We start from the raw sequence: 15,655 nt of genomic DNA, 5'->3' as shown, positions 1-15,655 counted from the left end.
TACATGCTCACTGCTAAAACTAGTTGAATATTAAATTCACTTCTAAGATACTGAATATCCATATATTCCACTTTCCAAAATCTATACAATTTATGGCCTATACTGAATAGTGTGCAAACAAATCAAAATGGACTACCATAAATTTATTAGCCTGCATATTTCGAAATATTTACACACCATATAGACATAATTGAGTTTATGGCAAATGAAATTTTATTGCAAAATGCAATTTATGGAAAAATGGGAAATGCATTGCAAATAAAGCAAGTGAACATTTTCCTGAATAAAAATCAACTCACCATCGATATTAATTGGCGGAACCGTAACGCACTTTTGCCTCAAAGTTGGTTCCGATTGGTTGGCTTCAATTTTGTTGTATTCGATGCTGCGAAAAAAAGAAGGAAAACAACCGAAATGGAAATATAAATAAATTGATTTATGACGGCCACAGGAAATCGATGAATCAAATGCACGGTTAAGCAATAAAGCCAATAGACCTTTCCCTTAAAAAATTGTCTGGCTGAGCGTTTATCTTTCGAAGGATTATTATTATGAAGATTAATATAAAGGTATTAATATAAGATATTATTTTATTTTACTTATCCGATGTATAGATACTAAACTTTTATCTTATAATCTCAAATTTCAGTCTCAGCCAATAAAACCAATAGGTCGACACCAGCTTCATTTTGTGTGTTTATTGACTTTATTGAGTGTCAAAAATAGCATCATAATCAGCAGAGCCAATAGAAATACAAACAGAAAGCAGGAAAATAATACAAACAAAATATCCAGCTATTTCGCCAAGGAAGAAAGGACAAAACAATATCGGGCACTAAATCAAAAAATAGCAAAAATGTCGGCAAACATTATGAAATCAACAAAGCTCAGCCACAGCGGGCTCCCCAAGATGAAAAGGAAAAACTTTGGTGGATCATTTGGTGGAACATTTTTCCAAGTATACTTATGTCATATTACTGACGATGATGGCAAATGAACCACGAATATTGAGGGGGCATGAAAAAAAGTGGAGTGGGCTGGGGTCTGTCAGTCAGCAATTTCATCAGCTTAAACTGATGACAGTTGAAAAATGTGCTTCCACTTGACTCCGGTTTTTTATTTTGCATTTCTTCTTGCCTGTTTTTGTATATATTTAAAAATACATAAAATGGCGGGTGACATTTGACGGAGGCAAAAACTCGATAACAGAAAGCACACGATGAAAAGTTTCGAGTAATGTTGTTTACATCGCAAGATGGTTTTTTATGAAACTTAATAGTCCTAATAAAATTGTAAATATATTAAGGCATTTGGTATTACTTTAAGAGTACATAAACGCCAAATATATCTTGGTAATTATTTGAAAATTTTAAATACCTTATACTTTACTTATTGAGATGCACATAATTTTTAGGTGCAAAACTATGCTCAATTTTTACATTTATGTGTGTATATTGCAAGCTAGCTTTTTTTCTTTGTGTGTAAGCCCTTGTCAATGCCTCATTTTGTTGTTGGTTAAGGAGAAAAGAGGCAGCTGGCTCACATTTCGCAAAGTGTGGCGCCTCAGCCTTATGCAAATGACGTGCGCGGCCTTTGAGCAGTGCTTTTTTGTGGAAGCGTCCTGCCGAAAATCAAACAGTAAATCGAAACCATTGCCGCAGGTGTCCTTGTGACATTCAAGCCGCAAAGTGTCGGGCATTTGAAATGACAAATCGGCCGCACACATTGTCAAATATGCCACCTCAGTGGCTTGTCACACTGGAACAGCCAGCTGAAGGACCCACCTTCCCAACCCAGCACATCCAGCACACATACACATACTTGCAACATACAACATCACACCGCAAGTGGGAAAGTTCTTCAACCCGGAAACTTTCCACACGCCAGAACAATTTGTTTCGCTTCGAAGGCAAATCCTTCGACTGGTGTTGTCCTCTGCATAACAAATATTGCCTGTAATTTAATTAATCTCCCACCAAAGTATTAAAGTTTGACCCGAAGCGAATGCTGGTGGTGGGGATTACCACAGTAAACTTTCACAGTTGAAAAACTATTCTTGATTTTCACAATAAATTCAGAGAGAAGCAGTTGATTTTTCTGATTTAAGTCACTGAACATAATATTTAGTATAAACGAATTCTATATTAAGTTTAAACTTCAGTTTGTAGTTTTCCTTAGGGAGTCTTTTCTGTTCCCGCATGAATTTTGGATATCAATTAAATGCAAAACACAAACAAAAAGCCATGGGCAGTGGGATGGGGCCCAAAATCTATTAGGACACCATCCAAAAAGTTTGGCCAATTCAGGCACGCACTTTGATTAATTTTAAGACAATAATCATAAAGGAGGTTCGGTCTATCCCATCGCCCCGTCACTTTCTAGCTCTCCACGGCCATCTCTGTCGCACTCATCTTAATGTGTTTACGTGCCTGCGAGAATATCTATAGCATACTTATCCGGGTTTTCGTTCATAGAGAACCCAGGCACGTCCTTTCTCGCCAGCATGCTCTTCTCTCTTTCTATCTTCCGGCGAAGAACGAGGTTTTCTCTTTTCCGGGTTAGTTAATTTCGACGCCTCGCGGGCAGGAACTTTAAGTCGATGGAAAACTTAATCAAACTTCCTTACGGCAACCGTAGTTCGAGCTCCTTGTCCTGCAGCTGCAAAAGTTTCTCTCTCGGTTCAGTTTGGTTTTGGCCGAAAAGAGTTTTCGGCACGCAACACTACGGCCAATGGCTTCGTTAACTCGTTCGAGAACTCCCCCCGCCAGTCGGCGCCTTTCTCCGCTTTCACCTGGCCGGCCAAACGGTTTGCATAACTTGTATAACTACAGTTTACATGGCTTTATACTTCAGCTATAATATAGCCTTTGCAAATTCACAAGATTTGATATTAATTAATTTATATAAAATTTCGTTCAGTGATTTTATAGCTTATTCCAACTCTTTTCAATGGGTTTTGCCTTTGTGGCGTTTAACTTTTAATTGGGTTTCAGTTTTGGCTTAGTTAATTGCGAAATGTTGCTGTTGTTGGTCTGTGCAAAATATTAGCGCATAATTTCCACAATTACTTCCACTGACTGACCACTGGAAACACCCATCTTTCAGCCCTTAATCATTTGCATATTTCATTAGAGTTTCACCGTTTCATTTTGTGTTTCCTTTGAATATTTATCCAGGAATTGAATCTGGCTGCAGGAGTTGGCTTAAGTTAAGAAAGTGTGGTTTAAAACTTGCCTAACTTTATTATACGTAACCAGGAAATCCCGACAAAATTGTAAGATTCTTTTGGGTTTCCTTGCGCACATTAGGGGTCATTCGATCACTTACCAGCGCAAATTCCAAAGAATAATTTCCATATTAGGTTCATTGAATTGGATTAAATGGAAACCGTAAGGTGGTGGGAGCATCTAGGATGCGATCAAAAAAAAATCGATGAAATTCCTCACTCAGCTTAACCAAAAATTTCTCAACAAGCGAAATGCCAAACGCCTTCCTCGAGTCATGCCCCCAAAAATTTCAGAATCTAACCCCTGGCAAATTCCCACCCACACCATCCATGTAAGCACATTCAGCGCCATCAACAATTTATCACAGCAAACTGGACGAAATCTCATTTGCAAAAGCAGTTAGGTGGAAGGGGAAGGGGGTCGGGGAAAAAGTTTACCAATGTTCAGAGCTTGTCAAACTGTTCAACACGGGCCACGGAAAAGTAAGGAGGAAAAACCCCAAACAAAAAAAAAACAGGAGAAAATAAAACATGACCAGACGGAAGCTGCGACAAAACAAATTTATGTTTTCGGGCAAAAAAAAAAAAGAAGTGCCCGGGAAAAGCGAAAGGAAATGCGTGCAAAAGGGTTCTGTGCTGCGGAGTCTGGAAAGTTGAGGGAAATAAATAAGGAAATAATGTTTAACTTTCGCCGGGGCAAGGAGCAATCAAATGCTACAAGCTGTGCCTGGGGAGATTTTCACCATCTCCCACGCCGACTCATTTATCAAAATCAGTCGGAGAAATAAAGAAATATGCGACTCGAGTCGGGCAATTTACAATGCTGATCCCAATATGATTGCCGAGCGGAACATGAAGTAAAAAGAGTGCGACATGAAAGTCCTACGTTTCTATGTCCTTTGTCCTGTGGCATTAAAAATGAAAAATATCCCATCAGTAAAGCAAAGGAAAAAACAAAGGCAAAGTCAACAAGCAACTGAGTGGTTGCAGCAGCCACTTGCTCGTTGGCAAAGGAATGTGTCACCTTGCACCATCATCCTGCACCACCAATGAATCCACCTCCCTCTGCTTTTTGGCCACTGGCAAAATTGTTGCAGGAAATTTACGCAAACATTTGGCCCTGGCAATCTGCAGACTTTATGGGTGGTTCCCGGTTGGCTCAACTTCGTTCCTTCGTCCTTCCAGGACATGGGTGTGTGTGCGAACCGACTCTTTGTCTCAGTCTGGTTAATGGCGCAAAAGGACTTTAAACTTTTTTATTGTCAAAGCTGCAAAAGTTTTGTCGCCGCTTGTGTGCTGCTGGCTTGTGCGAATTCTACATTTTATTTGAGAATTATACAAAGAAAAGATTGAAATCTATGACAAAATTATTGGTATTCTAGATAAAGTTTGGGTTTGCGGATAATTGGTTATGATTTACCTTTTTGTCTATTGATTCAAAGATTTAAAATTATGGCGAAATTCCCATTCATAAGCCTGCGCCACCACCAACAACTTATTAGTTAGCGCTTGGAAATTTTAAATCCATTCCTGCAACAAAGAAACGCGAAACCTTGGTGGCATATCAAGTACGGAATTCCTTTAGAGCTCCAGGATTCGAGCGCATTGCAAATGATAAATTTTGCATTTTCCTGTGGGGTGTCTTCATTTTTCTGGAAGTGCGTTTCTTTGTTGTCTGGCAAGTGGCATTAAGTTCTTGATAGCACAGATTGGGGATTTTGGTAAGAAATAGCTATATATGTATATACAGATGGTGTGGCACGCAAATAAGTTGCAAGATTTTGCCGTCAGAACTAACGACCTGATCCTTCGTCACTTATAATTTATGGCCATTTGGATGACGGTATCAAGGAGTCAGTTAACATTGAGTGAACCCGATTCGCTGGGAAATCTCTCACAAGCAATTTGCCCAAAAGAGATTTCTTCATACGTCATTACTATCCACACCTGGCATTTGTGCGGTGGGTGCTAAAAACAAATGAAACGGTTGCCATTGCCCACTTCATTAGCATTTCGTGCTGTCACGTGCCGAAAAATGTCTGCCTCTGTTTGCCATCCCACATGGCACTTCCGTTTCCGGCCATTAGGGCAGGATTGTAAATCAAATTGCTGGCAACCCTTTTCTCGGGTCAAGACATTCTATTAGTTGGCCATTTTCACGCCCCGTACGGGTGCTAAACAAATGAACCTTTAAACTAAGCACACCAAGGTTATCCCTTTCACATCGGCACCTTCAAACACACTCGCACCTTTCACACACAGCTGTTACGCAGGACACACCTCCCCCAAAAGAAAAAAAAAATATCATGCCTTACCTACACTCCCGTGAACTCTGGAATGTCCTGTGACTAGGCAAACGCATTCAAACATCAATAAATTAAAGGTACAAATGTAATTTCGTTTCCTGACAACGAGGGGTAGAAAATCCGTAAAAACGTAGTAGGAAATAATGGGAAATTCGGCAAAGACGAAGCTTTTAATGCCCTAAAAAATTCATTTGAGCAAACTAATTTATAACTTATTATTGTTATTAATAAAACAATTTTGTTCAATCTTAGATACAATATATAACAACTAACTGAATTTACTTCTTCAAGAAAAAACAACATATATTTCTTTCTTCTTACTAATTTAATCATTTTAATAAGTTAAAAAAAAAAATTGTATCATCAAGCTTATCCATATTCATGTTGCCAGTAGAGAAGAGCATCAGAAAATTAGGAAATAAAAAGCAGAAAGGCAGAAAAATAAATAAATATATATTTCCTCCCCGCTTTTGGCAGGACATAGATTAGGGTGCTGCCATGACGATGACTGGAAATGAGACTTCCCCCAACCGGGTCACGTCCCAATGTCCATGTCCTACTCCCCCAGTCAATACTCCACGGAATGGGTCGGTCCACCCACACCACCTAATGTCAGTTTCAGCCTGGGGCAATATTTTAGCCATTTTATGACACGCATTGCTCATACGAGGACGACCTCTTACCTTTCTGGCCAAGTAAATTGCAATTTTCAGTCGGCAGTTGTTATAATGCGGCTGAGCACTTTCAATCTGGCATTCTGTTGTTGGTTTACACCTCATCGTCATCTGCCCATCATCATCATCCACAGAATGCGTATTGCAAAAAGGGCAGGACATCGACACATTAGGGGAGTGTGAAATCCCCACAGGTGGATGAAAAGCGGAGGATAAACGAAGGACCCCTCGAAAAACTGGGCAGCTGCAAAAGGAGTGTGGAGTAATGCGAATCGAAGCACTCGCATGACAACTCGCAGACCAGACCCCTTCGGAATCCAGTGTTTTCGTGCCCTATCCATTACCTCGCCGAATGGCAAGACTCCCTTCAGCCGAGTGAAATTAATGGGTCGGAAAGTGTTGAGATTAATCATGGCCATCGCCCTGGTCGCGGAAGTAGCTGGGTCCCCCATTTATGTATATCCTGCAACCTCGGTCCTTTTGCCCCTGCCCGCTGCATTTGCTCATTAAGATGTGACGCAATCTGGGCAACTTTATCATGCGGCCGAAAAACTTAAAACCCCCAACAAATGGAGCTGCTCCTGCCAGTAAATGGAAATTCAGGACGTGAAAATGTAGGTGGGGCAGGGCATTCAGCTGCGTTTTTATGCAGGTGTACGTATGGGGTAGCCTGAGCACCCGGTAAATGAGACTTAAAGCCAGCATTGTGAATAAAAGCAGCCCTAAAAGGGCAAGAGAACTGGCAACGAACTGTAGGTGCCCTGTAGTTTAAAGTAACATTAAAATTTTTAAATCTGCATTTATTTCTCAAGCGATGAGATAATCATACAAAAGATCCCCTCAAATGCAATTCAATGATCCTAAGGTTTCAGACTACTTATCTCTCATTATACTTAAATCAGCACTCCAAAATTTTTCAGAGAATTCGAGTAGCTAAATATAAAGCGCAGAAAATAAAACTAGAAATGTAGAACTGGTTTACGGGAATAGTAAGTAGAGGAGACAGATAAACAGACCAACAGGCGGCATAGAAACATAAATTAAGCAGAAATCTAAGGCAATGAGTGCAGGACTTCAAGGAGCAGCAGGATCTGGACTAGAGCACAAATTTGAAAAACTTATGTGCGGGTAGTGGGATGAAAAAAGCAGGCGGACAGAATCACAAAAATGTTTTAGGCAACTTCCGACACGGCCACTCGGGCAATCTGCACTAGAGAACTCCGAGGAGAAGTCGGAGGATGAAACGGTGAATGTGAGAGTGTCCCACCCACAAGGTGGCAAAGTAAGCAGAGATAAAGCCAGAAGCCCCCGACTTCATCATTAAACATAGTCACAAAGTGCTGGGAGTGGGGCTAACAAGTAAATATCACACTGCCTCAAATGAGGTGAGGTGCTGTGCGGGACGAGGCACCACAAAAGTTCACCAAGTTGACACACATAGATAGCATAGTCACACTCCCCACAAATACAAACACAAACATTCCACCTAGATAGGAACATTTATTGAAATAATGATATCTATGATACCTGGCGAATGGGGTCAAGTCAATAGGGAAATGCTCAAATTTGGTAAATGAGTAAAATTTCCAATAAATGGTGTGAACTACGTGGTGATCTAAAAACTTTAACTCTTTAATAATGTTTTTTAAACACTCTCGGGAAATAAACAAAATTGTATTATCCACTGAAATACAAACACAATGCTTCCGTGTGTAAATAACATCTGTTGAAAAACATTTACCATTGTGTTCATTGTGTATTTTGCATTTTTTTTACAATAAATTATTGATAAAACCAATGGAAAGTCGAGTTTTATTTTAAGCCATCATAATTAATTATGACAATAGCACCTAAATACATTTTTTGATAATTTTAAACCCACTCAAGAAGACTGAAAACTGACATTATCAGACATTAGAAATCACAAAATCGAAGGAATCATTTTTCAACATTTTCGTCTTACCAATTGGTTCATCTCTTTCGCTTTGCACTCGTTTGTCACTCGAGTCGAGCCCAGAGTGCAAAATGATAAATTTCCATCGACAGTACGCAGGACGCAGGACACTCTTGGAACCTGGACGAAACCAGGATCTCCGGCCACTCATCCGTCTTTTCTCATTTGCACTCGAGGCGACTCAAGTGGCACACTGGGCTCCACTTTGGGCTCCCACATTTTCGAGGGGTTTTGTGTGTTTTATGGCCTGGCCACTTGAAGTGATATTTCCTCAATTGATAGCAGCCAGAGGATGAGTCAGTTCCGGAGGATAGCAGGCGCTACATTCGCTGCGGTTATCAACAAAGATTTTCAAACTGCTCCGACGTCCCTACCTTGACAGGCATCCCCATTCCTCCGGGGACTCAGGACCTACCCGGCCAAACACGTACTTCTCAGCGTCTGTCAAACATAAATGAAGGAAACAGACAGCAGCAGGAGGATGAAGTGCATCCCACATCCGTGGGAGGTTGGTTGGTAAATTGGAAATAAAAACAGTCAGGCGGATGCGGAAAAGCGGGATTCTTCCGTCAGGCACTCTATTTATTGGCAAAATGACGGCTTTGCCACGGCACTCCGTTAAAAGTCTATTTAAAAAAAGTTTCGACACTTGTCTAAAGGTTGATAACAATGATGTTCTATACTTTTTTCCGATACTGAACATCAACATTTAATTGCCTTTTTGCTTTCACCTGTAATCTGAAATATGATGCATTCCCTAAGGCATTTAATGCTTGTCAGCAAATGGAAGGAAGAAAACTCATAAATATTTCTAATAATTCATTTTGAAATGATATAAATGGGGTATTCGATTAAATGTTTTATACGCTTGAATCGTGCAGACCTCTTTTAAACCTTTTAAATACCATATAGCTTAGCAAAAGCCTCCAAAGAATGATTCCCCTGCAATTCCCTCGTCAGTTATTGCTATCGATTTTTGGTTTAGTTTGGTTTTGGTTTGTTTCTCTCACCAATTTCGGTGTGTATAGTCAGTCGGAAACTAAAGTTTTTCTTTTATCTGCTTCTGGGCTGCTTTCAAGGGGGGTTCAGATGGAAGGGAAATAGAGACAGAACTGTCAAACAATACGACGGCGAGTGGCGTTGGAATAACACTGGCAAATGCAGTTGGGATTTGGGGAGTGCCGTGGAGAAAGGCGAAATGACGGAGAGGGGGTGGTGAAAATGGGCTGTCTTCTGTATGTTGTATGGTGGGTGGGGAAAGTCTGCTCGGAAAACACCAACTGCGCGACAGTTCAAGTTGAAGTGCCCCCCCTGTACAGCAGTAGTAATTTTCGTAAATCTGAACGACAACGGCACGACAAACTGCAAAATGCGAGCTGAACTCGGAATAGATGTACTCAGAGATAGCTAAGCCTCCCCCTGGCAGAAGGACCTTCCCCTTCGAGGCTCGGCAATTTCAAGTTTAGTTTTCGGTGTTCATTCATTTTAATGAAGGAAATTTTATTTGGTCAAGTGAAACTGAAGTGGAATCACTTCATCAAACGTTGATAAGAGCAGAGGGCTTGAATAAGAGAACGAGAAAATGGCTTTGTCGAATTGAAGGCAGACACAATTATTTAAGTATTTTGCATTTTCTCATTTTGACAGAGTCATTGGCCTGCATACTTTTTTTGAAAAACATTAAACAAAGTAAAAGTTTCAAGAGTCATACAAAAGAAATTAATTCGATTGACACCTAGAATAATTGCCTCACAAGGACAGTCACAGAAATTAACACATCTTCAAGGAGTTTAGTTTTTGTTCCAGTGATTCGACGAGGTCGTTTCCAGACAGTAGCAGGTAGTGGAATAATTTATGGCAATTATTTTGACACGGACAATGATGAGAGGTCGTTCCAGACCCGACCGCCCTAAGCCGCAGATTGTAATCTTCGAGGGTCCTGCGCAGGATACAGACTTAAGCACTTTCGATTAACGCAAAGACCAACAACCAAAGCAAACAAATTGCGAAAAGGCCATTATGGCCACAAAAGGATCACGTCAGCCTACCTGCGTGAGTCAGAGTGCAAAGAAGAGATATAAGGGATATGCATACATGTGTATCTCGAAGTTAAGGGGAAGATCGCAAACAAGGACAAGACAGCAGGTGTGCCACAGCAAAGGAAATCAGTTAAGGCAACGGACACAAAAGCCAGGGAAAGGAGCAGATATACCTGCACTGAGGAATATCTGTATATCAAGCTATAAAAGCCAACGAATTACTAGAATTTTGAGTGATCATGTTACCAAGGATATAAATGATGCTATTATCGAACCCAGATTTTTGTTCTAGATTAAATCATTAGCTCTTATTCTATACTTAAGATAGAGGAATACAATGTAATATAAAGAATCAGCATCATCATCATAAATTTGAAGCTAGTAATTATTTGAAAAATTCCAATTAAAATATAGATACATAATACTTAAAATGCAAGCCTTTTTCTGCTCCCCATTTCTCTCAGTGTCCAGAAACAGAGACCCTAAAGCGCTGATCAGGCTTGGATTTTTGCACCTGCCACTGGTCAAATCAAAGAAGACAGTATATATGGTATAATGTGGCAGACGAGAGCGAAGCGCTCCGATCTCAGGTAACTCGACCGCGATCGCCGACATCTGTTCTTGTTGCAGGTCCCTCAATGATTTGTTTTTTTTTTTTTGGATCCCAGGGGAGCGGAACTTACTTCGCGAACCAGTCGCTGGCAAACCCGTTTCCTTGTTTGTAGTTTTTTTTTTTTGCTCGTTTTCGAGGGTAACCCAAATTTTTTGGCGGATACCGTTGGCCATATAATTTTCGGCATTAGCTTTGTTCAAATTAATGGTCAGTCATTCGAAGCAGTTGGAGGTTTCATCTGCGCTTTAGGGGCAGCTGTTAGATTTCAGATGCATCCGAAACGGGAAGATGAAACGTGTTTCCTTTATTTTTGGCAGCTTTGCTTACACTAAGCAACAAGGTTGTGATGTACACAATTGCAGTCGTAGCTTTTAATGAAAGTCTGTCATATTATAACCAAAGTTGGATGATATCCCAAGCATACTTGTTTTATTAAAATTAATAACATAAAGTTACATAAAGTATTAAGTGAATTTTAAATATATATTTTTTTTCCTGCAGCAGACTTTACCAATTATATACAAGTAACTGCAGAACAGGAACAAGAATGGCGAAAAAAAAAACCCATTAAGCACCAGCAATTAAGCATTCCGCAATTGGCTCAATTGATCAAAGGATGTCTGGGTTTAATGTGATTGCATTTTAAATGGCAATTTGCGATGAAAATTTCAAGAACTTCTGCCATATTAACAGCGATACACGTTTTATTTGCGCGTAATTAAAACTTTTTTTGCCAGCCGCAGTGGAGAAAGGGAAATTCATCAGGAGCTTAATCGATTTTTGATTTCTTTGGGCAGGAAACTACGCAGAACACACACACCATCCCGCTTGTTTATGGCTAATGGATTTTATCGATTGCGGTGTATTTTTACTTTTATCAGCCAATTATTAAATCGATAGCAAACTGCCATGGGCCAGTAATTGAGTTGGTTATTACATGCATGCCTTGAACTTGATGGCGGGGTGCGGCCAAGTTGTCGACCCAAAGGGTTGTTAGTTGTTTCGAGGGTGGATTTAGAGCCAGTTTGATTGGATTGAATTGCATTGGATTGGATTGGCTTGGAATGGTTTGGGTACTGAAATTTGGGTCGAAATGCTGACCCACTTGGAGGCAGTGTGATGGAATTAGGGTATGGATTACAGGGAGTTCTTTACAGTAATTATACTTCAATTAGCCAAATTTCCCTGCCCATCTTTGCTGCCTTAACTGAGTATACTTTTCATTGAGGTAATCATCTGATATGCATATCATGAGTCTCCCTTTTGCGGGCAATAAAATGAAATCGCTCACATAAATTATGCTCCATTTAATAAAGCTGCGACTCCGAGAAAAAGTTAAAAGCTGTCCGGAAAGATGAATGCAAAGTCGGTGGTAGTAATTCGGTGGCATTTTAATACTCGACTGTCAACAGGAACGCGAATGATGATGAGGATGATGATAATGATGGTGATGAGCGCCCAGATGATGATGACTCCATGAGACAACCATAAGAAGTATAAAAAAAGTCACAAAAGTCACGCAACTCGCATTTGAGAAAAAGGATATATTATGGGCCAGGTTTAAATGGAGGCAACCCAGTCGATAAGTCGAAAGCCGAATGGCATATTTCCCCAGCCACATGTGACGTGACTGGCTTTGTGCCAGCACCAATCTGCACTTGCCATTTATTTTTTATTCTTTAAGCTTTAAGCAAGTAATTTGCATAAAATGCGCGACAGACGGAGAAAAACCAGCTCACGCCGAAAGCTAACAAGGATTAAGTAGGAAAAAGTAGAGAGAGAGAGAAAGAGAGTCAGACAGACGAAGGAAAGCCGACGAAAAATGACTTCAGGCTGCCATGTGGCGATGGGGAAAACTTACTAGCTGCACAAATGAAAATGAATTCGGGGCCAAAAGAATAATAATGAAGAGGTCGAAACGAATACAGGACTTTGGCTCCAGACCGTAGCGAGTAATTAAACGAATTTAAGCGGAATGCCAGATGAAGTGAGAAGAGCGAAATTAAGTGTTAAGGATGCGCAGCGCAAAGGAACAGGAAGTCCTTATACATAGTGAAAATACAAGTAATTTCTGCTAGTGCATCTCGGAAACTACATCTGCTGCAGCAGCCGCAGAAATTTAATGAGTTATAATACAAAAGTTCGTGATGCTTCATTATGGAAACGCAAGGAGCTACAGAGCCGCAGCTTCCCCTTAGTCCTTCGTCCTTCCTGCAAACTCGCTGCATCCAATCCTCTGCTGAATTCTGCGTCTCCTTCTTGGACTGCTTGTGTGTATTCCATTTACCCACATTATGTACTTCATGTACATCAGCGCACCGGATGCACAAATACAGTGCGTATTAGAACTCAAAGCCCAATGGAGCCAAGCGGATTAAATTACTTAATTACGAATTAGTTTTCCAAGTTTCTATGATAACCACATCGTGTTATCTTGTACATTTATTTATCGCTTTGTAAAATTAAATAATTATTCAGTTTCCAGCTTCATGGAATCATTTTGTGGAATTAAGCAAAGCTTAAATCAATCAAAACACAATTTCATTATAGTAACTAAATAGTACTCAGAACTTCAAAATTCAATAAAATCTATTTCTAAAATTTGTTATACGATTGATGAAATATTTCAAATAATCATTTAAGAGTATCATAACGAATAATAAGAGCCTTAAATAGACAATATTCAATTTAAGCTACTCAATGAGAAAACAGAAATTGCTGGGCTTAAATTCCTCTCAAATATTTTTCGGCTTTTCCTTATTGTTCCGAAACGGACTGTATTTATTCCGCTTCTCGACAGTTAAACGTGAATGTCTTGAAGAACGCACTGCTTTTGCTTTTTTTGCTCCACCAAGTCGACGAAGTGCAAGTGCTTAACCCATACCCTGGCATCCTAATTTCCCAGCTATTTTGGTCCTGTTTCCTTTCTTTTTTTTTTTGGGTAAGCAACGTCGCATTTCATGCAAATGAAGTTACCTCTCATATGCAAATGAGATTTGTTTGTGTGCGGCTTACATTTCACAGCTGCGAAGGAATTTGTGCGTTCGTTTTTCTCGCCCTTCTGGATTATTTTTTCATTTTTTTTTTTTTGGTGCGCACACACGTTTGATTTATGACTAATGAATTAATTTTGAATTTGGTTACAATTAACACGAAATTTTAAGCCGTGGCAGCCAAATTCCATATAATCCTTTGCACCCACACACATGGCAGAAAGAAATCCTTTCGTTACACACACAGGCATAAATCAACGGCGTGTGGAGCAAATGCGATTAGCATTTTATACCATTTAAACACTGTCGCACACACCGCCCACATGGAAAACAATGCAAAAAAGCAGCGGAGAAAAGCGGAAAACGTTGTGACAATGCTGGTGGGACCACTCATCCCATCTCTTTTCCTCTCTGTCAACCTGTCTCCCTCTTCCTGCCTGTTACCACTGAATGTGTGCATCTCCCTTCGAGCAAGCCAGACACAATTACATATTACTTATATGAAGGTTTGAAAAGGGAACACACAGTTAGAAACGGTTCTGGAACGCAAAACGAAAGGGGTTCGAATAGGTGGTACTCAGTGGTTTAGGATAAAGTAACGACGATTTTACAGGGTATACATAAATAAATTTAATTAAACTCTATGTATTTCATTCAAGCCTAGAAAATAATTGGCAAAAACTCAAGGCTTAATTACATGAAAAATCTAAATCTAATAATCTACACCTCATTAAAAAGCATAAAATAAATCATTTTTTAATAAATTTAATACCTAGTTAATTGTGAACTCACGGACTAAAATACTTGCTGACAAGTCCGGCTTTAACTGTTTATTACCTGCAAAAAAGAGATGCATTGATTAATATTGGAAACTTACTGGAAATTCATCATTCATTTATAATTTATTAGAATTCAATTGGGCGTTAATATCAATTTCACCCCAATTCATGACGCGTCAAACTAACCATTTAATACCCTAAAATAGAACGGAATATGGCGAATAGGAAACCCCAAGTTGAATGCAAATTGCGCAAAAATCGGTGGAAAAAAACAAATGTGCAACAAAGCGAACAATTGTAATTTAACTGCAGTCAGACTCTAGTTGGCAGCACAACAATAACAACAACAACAACAACAACAACAGTAGCATCAAATGGCAAAAAGCAACAAAAGCAGCAAAAACCATAGAGCAACAGCCAGAATTGTGCGAGCCTCAAGTGTTGTACGTAAGCCGCTTTTGTTAGGCAATTGTTTGCCTGCCTGGCTTCTGCAGTGTTTTCCGTTTTCGAGAGGACTCCACCCAAAAAAAGAGGGGTGGGGGAGGAATTTTAGGGGAGCCAGGCAAATGAAATATCCCCACTACAGCCACACTCACACTAGCATAATCCACTTTGCCCAGGCAGCATCCCAAATAAAAACATGCAAAAGCACAATAACAACAAGAAAATCCGGAAGTTACACATACGCCCCGTTGTCTGCGATGGCCCCCACAGCCCCAGCCCCTCAATCTCAGCGTTTTTGTTCTGGTCGCCAGCCAGTTGACAAATGTCACTGCGATGCCATTCAGGCTGCACTGCAACCAAATTGAATATTAACTATCTGCTAAATATGTTGATTGCATTCAAGCCGAAGTGTGTATATAAGAAATCATTTCATTTCAATGCATTACTTATAAATTCGTGAGTTATATATATATATATTGTATATAATTAATCTTTTTGGTTTTTAGCCTAATATTGTATGCATTGATTTGTTATAGGGTATATTCTAGCAGTGCACGCCTGCCACGCCTCTTTAGCGCGCTTTGGCATCCGCTCCATACCGAGACAAATGTAAAACAGCATAAAACA

The 15,655-nt window shown here is 39.9% G+C and overlaps 1 protein-coding gene across 5 annotated transcripts in view; it reads right to left on the bottom strand.

Moving 5' to 3' along the window:
* tinc (tincar) overlaps positions 1 to 15,655 on the bottom strand; it is a 60,967-nt gene that overhangs the window by 35,972 nt on the left and 9,340 nt on the right. For 4 of the 5 annotated variants that reach the window (NM_176509.4, NM_169780.5, NM_001275757.1 and 1 more), the window contains one exon: positions 300 to 385. The gene's annotated coding sequence lies outside the window, so the exon portion shown is untranslated. Of the gene's footprint in view, positions 1 to 299; positions 386 to 14,597; positions 14,643 to 15,655 lie in introns of all 5 variants that reach the window. The other variant, NM_176511.3, reaches the window with a different exon arrangement.

This window comes from Drosophila melanogaster, chromosome 3R (assembly GCF_000001215.4).
Source record: "Drosophila melanogaster chromosome 3R".
Classification (NCBI taxonomy): domain Eukaryota; kingdom Metazoa; phylum Arthropoda; class Insecta; order Diptera; family Drosophilidae; genus Drosophila; species Drosophila melanogaster.
Note: the sequence above shows the minus strand (reverse complement) of the source record. Positions and strands in the feature narration are given on the sequence as shown.